This window comes from Lucilia sericata, unplaced genomic scaffold, assembly GCF_015586225.1.
Source record: "Lucilia sericata isolate MDLA Ls3-8-SP2 unplaced genomic scaffold, ASM1558622v1 Contig000302F_arrow, whole genome shotgun sequence".
In the NCBI taxonomy this organism is placed as follows: Eukaryota; Metazoa; Arthropoda; class Insecta; order Diptera; family Calliphoridae; genus Lucilia; species Lucilia sericata.
Genome location: NW_023994327.1, coordinates 369,434 through 377,274, shown reverse-complemented (window position 1 = coordinate 377,274; position 7,841 = coordinate 369,434).

Sequence of the window (7,841 nt, the reverse complement as noted above, 5' to 3'; positions counted from 1 at the left end):
TTAAAGACTCAACGTCTACTGAAATTTCAATACTCGCTTAAAGTTTTATTATGAATGGTTTTGAATGAAAATGCATCTCGTTTGAGTAATTGTTCTCGTTACATGATATATAAAACTCACACTCACGTTCACGCTCACTCACTCTCTTTCATTTCAAGAGTCAAAATGAAAATATAAATAGAGCCCAAGATCCGTCACAGAAAATCATTGATCAACAAATACTTACTACACATTCGAAAAGTATCTGTATTTTTAAATTTGTTTGTTTTGCTTTACGCTTTCTCTCTTATCAATTTAAATTTGTTTTTGTTGTTGTTAGAATGTTGATTTGTATTATTGTTTACACTTAATTGACAGTGGGTCAAAAGACAGCATATGCCAGTTTAATAACTTTTGATCATAATCTTTTCAGTTCTTAAATTTTTTAATGAGTTTCATAATAACGATAATAAGGAGATATCGGGGTTACTGGAAGTAATAACTGGGTCTAAGGCAGACACGCATGTATACTGTCGTAGTTACAAATAGAGGGAAAAGGGTCTTCTATCTTCTCTGCTAATGCCCTGCTCTAGCCGCCAAGAGAAACAGATTCCTTGGCCATTACTTCATATCCAACCTTAGTGAGTTATCTGGGTCAAAACTCAATGCCTTTCTTAAATTTCTCACGGCTATATAGGTAAAGCCTGCATTCCTAAACAGCCTAAATGTCAAAGGGCTTTTTAAACTCAACAGAAAGGTAAAAACCCTGCGGCCAAAGGGTACTGTCAATCAAAAGTCACAATATTTATATTAAAACGGGAAATTGAGCTGAAACTAAAGACAGAACTATAAAGCCTCAAACTAGAGACTGCTCATTTAAGGCCCATTGCCTACTATTCGAGTGCAATGGCATGAATTCGTCTAATTGGATTAAGAACTATGTACCATCATTAAAGCCATGGACTAGGGCTGAACTCAGAGTCTTATCCCAAGAGGTTCCAGGGCGGAGATCAATGTCGTATAGTTGGAAAAAAGGCCGATAAGACAACATCAAGAGTGAGAAAAAGCCTTTCTGAAATGCTAGAAGATAGAGTAAAAATGGTTACTTTGACTCTGCCGCCCTTAAGGTTTTAAACTGTGACAGAATGACAACAATTCAGTCCGTCCATAAATTTTTGAAATGGTTGTAACCAAAGAGACATTTTTCATCATTATGTTTTATATTTTTCAATTTCAGATTCCCTTAAAAGAGTCATTGTCCTTCGAAACACATGCCAAGTTTTCCGCATTCAGAGGTTTGCTGATTGCCAGCATCTAGTCCTCCTCCTGTACGGTCTTATGAAGCTTAAATATTTTCAAAAAGAAGAGGGTAGTAGGAGTCATCATTCATCATCATTGCAGAATAAAGAAAAAGGTGTCGGGGGTCACAGCAGCTCCAACTTCATTCAGAACTATAGCAGCTGTCACGATAATTTTGATTTGAAAACAATTTTGCCGAGGGCATTACTAATCGAAGAATTGTTTATGAAGAGGGAAAACATGAAGTTTGTTCTCTAATTTCACATACTCTAATTTACATACTTTTGACGTTTCAGCCTTTAGAGGTTTGTTGGTTTTAATATTTTCAAAAGGAAGAGCTAGTCGGAGTCCTCATTCGAGTGCAAGCTATCTTGTCTAATCGATTTGCCGATCATGATTGTAGACTAATGAAAATGAACGGCGTCACTCTGAACTATGGCTACCATCACGGTACTTTTTGATTTTATAGAACTATGCAGAGGGCATTATCGATTGACTATAGCGTTTATAAAGAGAGAGAGAGAGAGAGAGAGATCATTAAATATGCTAACTTTAATTCTTGTTTATATGACAGTAATTAAGCGATCCCTTATGTAATAGAGTAATTGAAATTTAATGATTTAAAACCTGCGTCACTGTGTCAAAATACAGAGGACTATGAAATGTTAATTATTTCAAACACTATTTTAACGATTTCGATTATTTAAAAACATTTTCGAGATCAAAATTTGAATAATTGAATTGTTTGCATTTAAAATTATTGCTGCCATTTTTATAACATCCTATAATTAATTGTATTTCTTATTGAAAAGAAACACATGAAATTGCAACAATTAATACAATTTTAAATCAGCTATGTCGAACCTTATACACTCACCAACAAATATGAGGCTTAAGATTAAACGTAATGTCGGAAGATGGTCCTATATTTTGGCATTGCAGAATTATTACAAGATTTTACTCATTTGTATGTTGTTCATCATGTCCTTAGATGGTTTTCGGAATAGGTTTTTAGTAATGAAGTAACTTGGTTGGTTAGTTCGTTAGTTAGCTAGTTAGTTAGTAGTTAGTTAGTTAGTTAGTTAGTTAGTTAGTTAGTTAGTTAGTTAGTTAGTTAGTTAGTTAGTAGTTAGTTAGTTAGTTAGTTAGTTAGTTAGTTAGTTAGTTAGTTAGTTAGTTAGTTAGTTAGTTAGTTAGTAGTTAGTTAGTTAGTTAGTTAGTTAGTTAGTTAGTTAGTTAGTTAGTTAGTTAGTTAGTTAGTTAGTTAGTTAGTTAGTTAGTTAGTTTAGTTAGTTAGTTAGTTAGTTAGTTAGTTAGTTAGTTAGTTAGTTAGTTAGTTAGTTAGTTAGTTAGTAGTTAGTTAGTTAGTTAGTTAGTTAGTTAGTTAGTTAGTTAGTTAGTTAGTTAGTTAGTTAGTAGTTAGTTAGTTAGTTAGTTAGTTAGTTAGTTAGTTAGTTAGTTAGTTAGTTAGTAGTTAGTTAGTAGTTAGTTAGTTAGTTAGTTAGTTAGTTAGTTAGTTAGTAGTTAGTTAGTAGTTAGTTAGTTAGTTAGTTAGTTAGTTAGTTAGTAGTTAGTTAGTAGTTAGTTAGTTAGTTAGTTAGTTAGTTAGTTAGTTAGTTAGTTAGTTAGTTAGTTAGTTAGTTAGTTAGTTAGTAGTTAGTTAGTTAGTTAGTTAGTTAGTTAGTTAGTTAGTTAGTTAGTTAGTTAGTTAGTTAGTTAGTTAGTTAGTTAGTTAGTTAGTTAGTTAGTTAGTTAGTTAGTTAGTTAGTTAGTTAGTTAGTTAGTTAGTTAGTAGTTAGTAGTTAGTTAGTTAGTTAGTTAGTAGTTAGTTAGTTAGTTAGTTAGTTAGTTAGTTAGTTAGTTAGTAGTTAGTTAGTTAGTTAGTAGTTAGTTAGTTAGTTAGTTAGTAGTTAGTTAGTTAGTTAGTTAGTTAGTTAGTTAGTTAGTTAGTTAGTTAGTTAGTTAGTTAGTAGTTAGTTAGTTAGTTAGTTAGTTAGTTAGTAGTTAGTTAGTTAGTTAGTTAGTTAGTTAGTAGTAGTTAGTTAGTTAGTTAGTTAGTTAGTTAGTTAGTTAGTTAGTTAGTTAGTTAGTTAGTTAGTTAGTTAGTTAGTTAGTTAGTAGTTAGTTAGTTAGTTAGTAGTTAGTTAGTTAGTTAGTTAGTTAGTTAGTTAGTTAGTTAGTTAGTTAGTTAGTTAGTTAGTTAGTTAGTTAGTAGTTAGTTAGTTAGTTAGTTAGTAGTTAGTTAGTTAGTTAGTTAGTTAGTTAGTTAGTAGTTAGTTAGTTAGTTAGTTAGTTAGTTAGTTAGTTAGTTAGTTAGTTAGTTAGTTAGTTAGTTAGTTAGTAGTTAGTTAGTTAGTTAGTTAGTTAGTTAGTTAGTTAGTTAGTAGTTAGTTAGTTAGTTAGTTAGTTAGTTAGATTATTATCATAATTTTGTTACAAACGTAACGACAAATTCAATTTATCTCCCACGTTGGTTATAAAAATTCAAATGCCATCCATCTGGTTTATTAATTCACTCTTAATTAAATTAGAAACTTGGCAAAAAATCAAAAAACGTGTGATCAATGTTAAGATCAATTAAGCATAGACAAGGTCAAGGTTTCCAAAAACTGCACTTTCATACTTTTTACCCACTGTAACGAACAATGCTGGAAATGTTCATGCTCAAAACAGGGAGTATAAACATATTTTGGGGTTTTTTACTCAATACGATCGATACTTTTACGCTGCTTGCGCTCTTGTGAACTCATAAATTTATTTGTTTTCATGTTTCGGCAAATTTGTTGTGGTTGTTGTTGTAATTATTTGTTTATTAAACGAAATTCTTACTTCGATCGTGCGCGCTGACGTAGTATGTACTACATACAGTGTGTATGATGGGTGAGTGAGTGTGTTTGTTGTTTTCTGTTTGGTATTGATTTCTCATATAAACATTAATAATTATTTTATGACTATTGCTGCTGGTGTATTCGCATGAATAATAACAATAAAAGACAACAACAAAATATCTATGAGATATTCGCACATAGTTAGATCAATGAATGCATACAATATACAATAAGTGTGTGTAGTGAGTAAGTAAGTATTAGATTGATGGCTACAGATACATTTTTCATTTGTTATTAAGTATTATTGTACGTTTGAATTCTGAAAAATGAAATAAAATTTGAAAATAAATGTTTAAAAAATTGTTTTATTTCAGGGTTTTTATGCGTTCATTTACTGTGTGTTTTTTTTTTTCTAAGTTGAACTTGTACTTGTTGTTTCATTAATATAAAAATACTGTTTTTTTATTTTTTTTTAATTTATTTGCTCTGAATCTACACGGCCTGTTTGGTTTTTAAATCTATTTGCCAAAATAGCAAAAGTAGTTCTAGTTTTAATTTGTAACCACATTTATTTGTATGTCTGTCTATCTGTCCTCTGTCCGTCTAACTGCCAATATTGGCTAAATGTTGCATGTCCGTCCGTCCGTCAAATTGTCTAAGCTAAATGCGAGCAAATGTTAACTAAAATAATATTTCAATAACCTTACCATGGTAGTGAATAGTTGTCGTTGGTATTTTTTTTTATTTTTACGTAAAAAATGTGTGCAATGCGTTTAGTTCGTATATTAGTTAAGTCAGTTCACTTGATCGCTTGATAGCTCGCTCGCTCACTCATTTATTGGTTCATTCATCAGTCTGTTAAGCGGTCAGTGTCAGCGTCACAGTGTTTTGAACTGGAAAATGAGCATGAAATCAATGTAAGATCAATTACATGTTGTGTTTTTTTTTTCTCAATTTTTTTTTCAATTGTGAAAACTAATAATTATAATTTTTGGTTTTGACAAACAAAAATGAAAGCATTATTGTTTAAATTATGTTAAACAATATGATGTGTGTGTATTATTAGTTAATTCAATATGATAGCTACAGGATATGCTTTTGGCGGTATATAATTGACCTAATTCTTAAATGATTTGTTATTAACTGTTAACATTAATAAGCAAGTTTGATGTAGTCAATTTAATTTGACTATACGAGGGCAAACTGAAAATTGATTTCATTATGCCTATAATGATTTAAAATGCTATGCTTTTTTTGAATATATAGGTTGTCTCGAGGCTCTGAGACACTATATATAGTCAGAATAAAACAAACCGGAAATAAATGATGCCTCATATCACCTCTCTTAGGGAATGTATTGCTAATCAATGGTCAATTGGCTCTAGTTGAATTTTCTTAAAGCATAATCTATTATTTAATGTGATTCTCTTTATCAGTGATGTTTTCGTACGATCTTGAAAAACGGATGTTGGTTGATTGAAAGTTGACCAAAGACTTTCAATATCGTTATATAATTCTTTATAGATTCAGTGAAAATTTATTATTTTTCCAAATTCTCTGAATTACTGTTCTTAATTTAATTTTTTATTTAAATATTAATTTCTGTTTCACGATTTCTATTTATTTTTCCATGGTCCAGTTGTGGTCAAATATAATTATTTATGTTTAAACATTTTACAAATAAAACATTGTTTAATGATTAATGCACCAATTGTTTCTGTTATTTGCACTTATTTGGAAATAAATAATTAATCACAATTATATTACAGAAAAGCCCTATTGAAAGGTTAAATCGTACACCATTATATGTATATCCCAATTGAGTCAGATTTTATTTTCTAATGCAAATCAATCAGAATAAGATAGTTTAGATCATTAAAAGCGTAAAAGTCAATAAAAAATCAAATTTTCCGGGTGTTTCCAATAGCATATTTCCTTAGGGATCCCTTGGAAAATCTATTATATCAGCTAGACCATAAATCTACAGATCAAAATGAAGTGTACGTGGAATTTTATATTTACTAAATGTCTGATAATCGTGGTAGTTAACTATACGCAAATAGTCAAGAGTAGACGAGGAGATTTCGTTTTGTCACATACATACATATTGCTTTGAAATGGGGTTTGGAGGTTCTAGTATAGAGGCTTATTATTAAGAATAAATCTTGATTAAATTGCGTAATTTATCTTTGAAAGAAACCCTATTATGAGAGTTCTGTCATTCAATTATAGACCAAACCATTTGAAGATTGCAAGCAAAATATGAATTACTCAAGCAAATCTTGATAACAATTAACGACATCTTGGTAACAATATCCAGACCCCAACAAAGGCCTAGAATCACACAATGTTGCATTTATAACGAATACAAGAAAATCAGATTATGTTAATCCATCTATATCTATAGGTGGTGTAAATATTTACGAATCAGAAACACTTGATGTTATGGGCATAATAATACAGTGCGATATCTGCTGGACAAAAGACTAAACTAATACATAAATATATCGGATCTCCTAACTAAATAGCTTCAAAGTCTATCCATTGATTCATAGAGCAGCTAATCCATTGATTTCATTGTAATACTCTATTGCTCACAGGAGTGTGTTGTGGGTATAAATTAAAGCGTCCAGAATTAAACTTACCGGTTACATTGATAATGTTAAGGATATGTTAACGGTTTATCCCAGATATCACTTTAATAGGGTAGAAGGGGACCATACGCCACTTTTTTTTTTGAGGCGGCCTCAAATTAAAACCACAATACATATTCTTAATTTTTTCTTAGTTCGGAAACTTAGATATGTTGGCTTTAGTTTTATTCCTTTCAATCTTTCCTAAGTCATCCTCATGTACATATTTTTTTAACTTTTCCTCACTGACCAAAAAGGGCGATACCGCCCCATCCATGTGGTAAATGCTCCAAGGGGATGGGGCAGATTTGTCATTAGTAAAATAAAAGATAAAATTATAAAAATAAAAACTTTTTTGCTGTTTTATACTTTAATTCATTAAACAAAGTATAATAAACCAGATATTTATTGTTTATTTCACAAAACTTAACAAAAAAATTAAAACAAATTATTACTGATTTTTTTCTATATTTTAACAAAATTTTGTTCTACATCACCAATATATTTTTTCTATCACAAAAACTAAAAAGTTAGCACAAAAAGTCCACACAGTGAAATATTTTCACAGCCCTTTGAAAAACAATTAATTTTCAGGGATGATAGATAATCGATAAACGAAAACAAAATTTGATAATGCGATAAAATCGACTACTCAGTTTTCAAGTTATTCGCTATTGGCAGATGTGCCCCTATGGCTATGATCCCCCTTCCACCCTACTCCATAAAAAATTGAATACACAGTCTTCTGTCCTACGATACAGTGTCCTGTATTGACTGATACTAGCATTTGCTCTCTACGGAAGATTAAAAGAAAGCTTGACCAAGTAGATTTTGAGGTCTAAGAGGTGATTTCATTGAGTGACTTGACAGTAATGAAGTCAATCATTAGTTATATACTTACAATGACTTGACAATTTGTAATAGATATTCCATTAATTGCATCGATTTCCTAATCTCCAGTACTGCCTAGAGGTCTGACAGATTATTTCATTGAACAACAATTCTGTTGGGCCCTTCAATACAGTTCATTTTGAGGAGAGATACCATTAATGACGTTGATTTCCTAATCTCCAGAGTTGAGCCCATTAATACAGTTAATTTT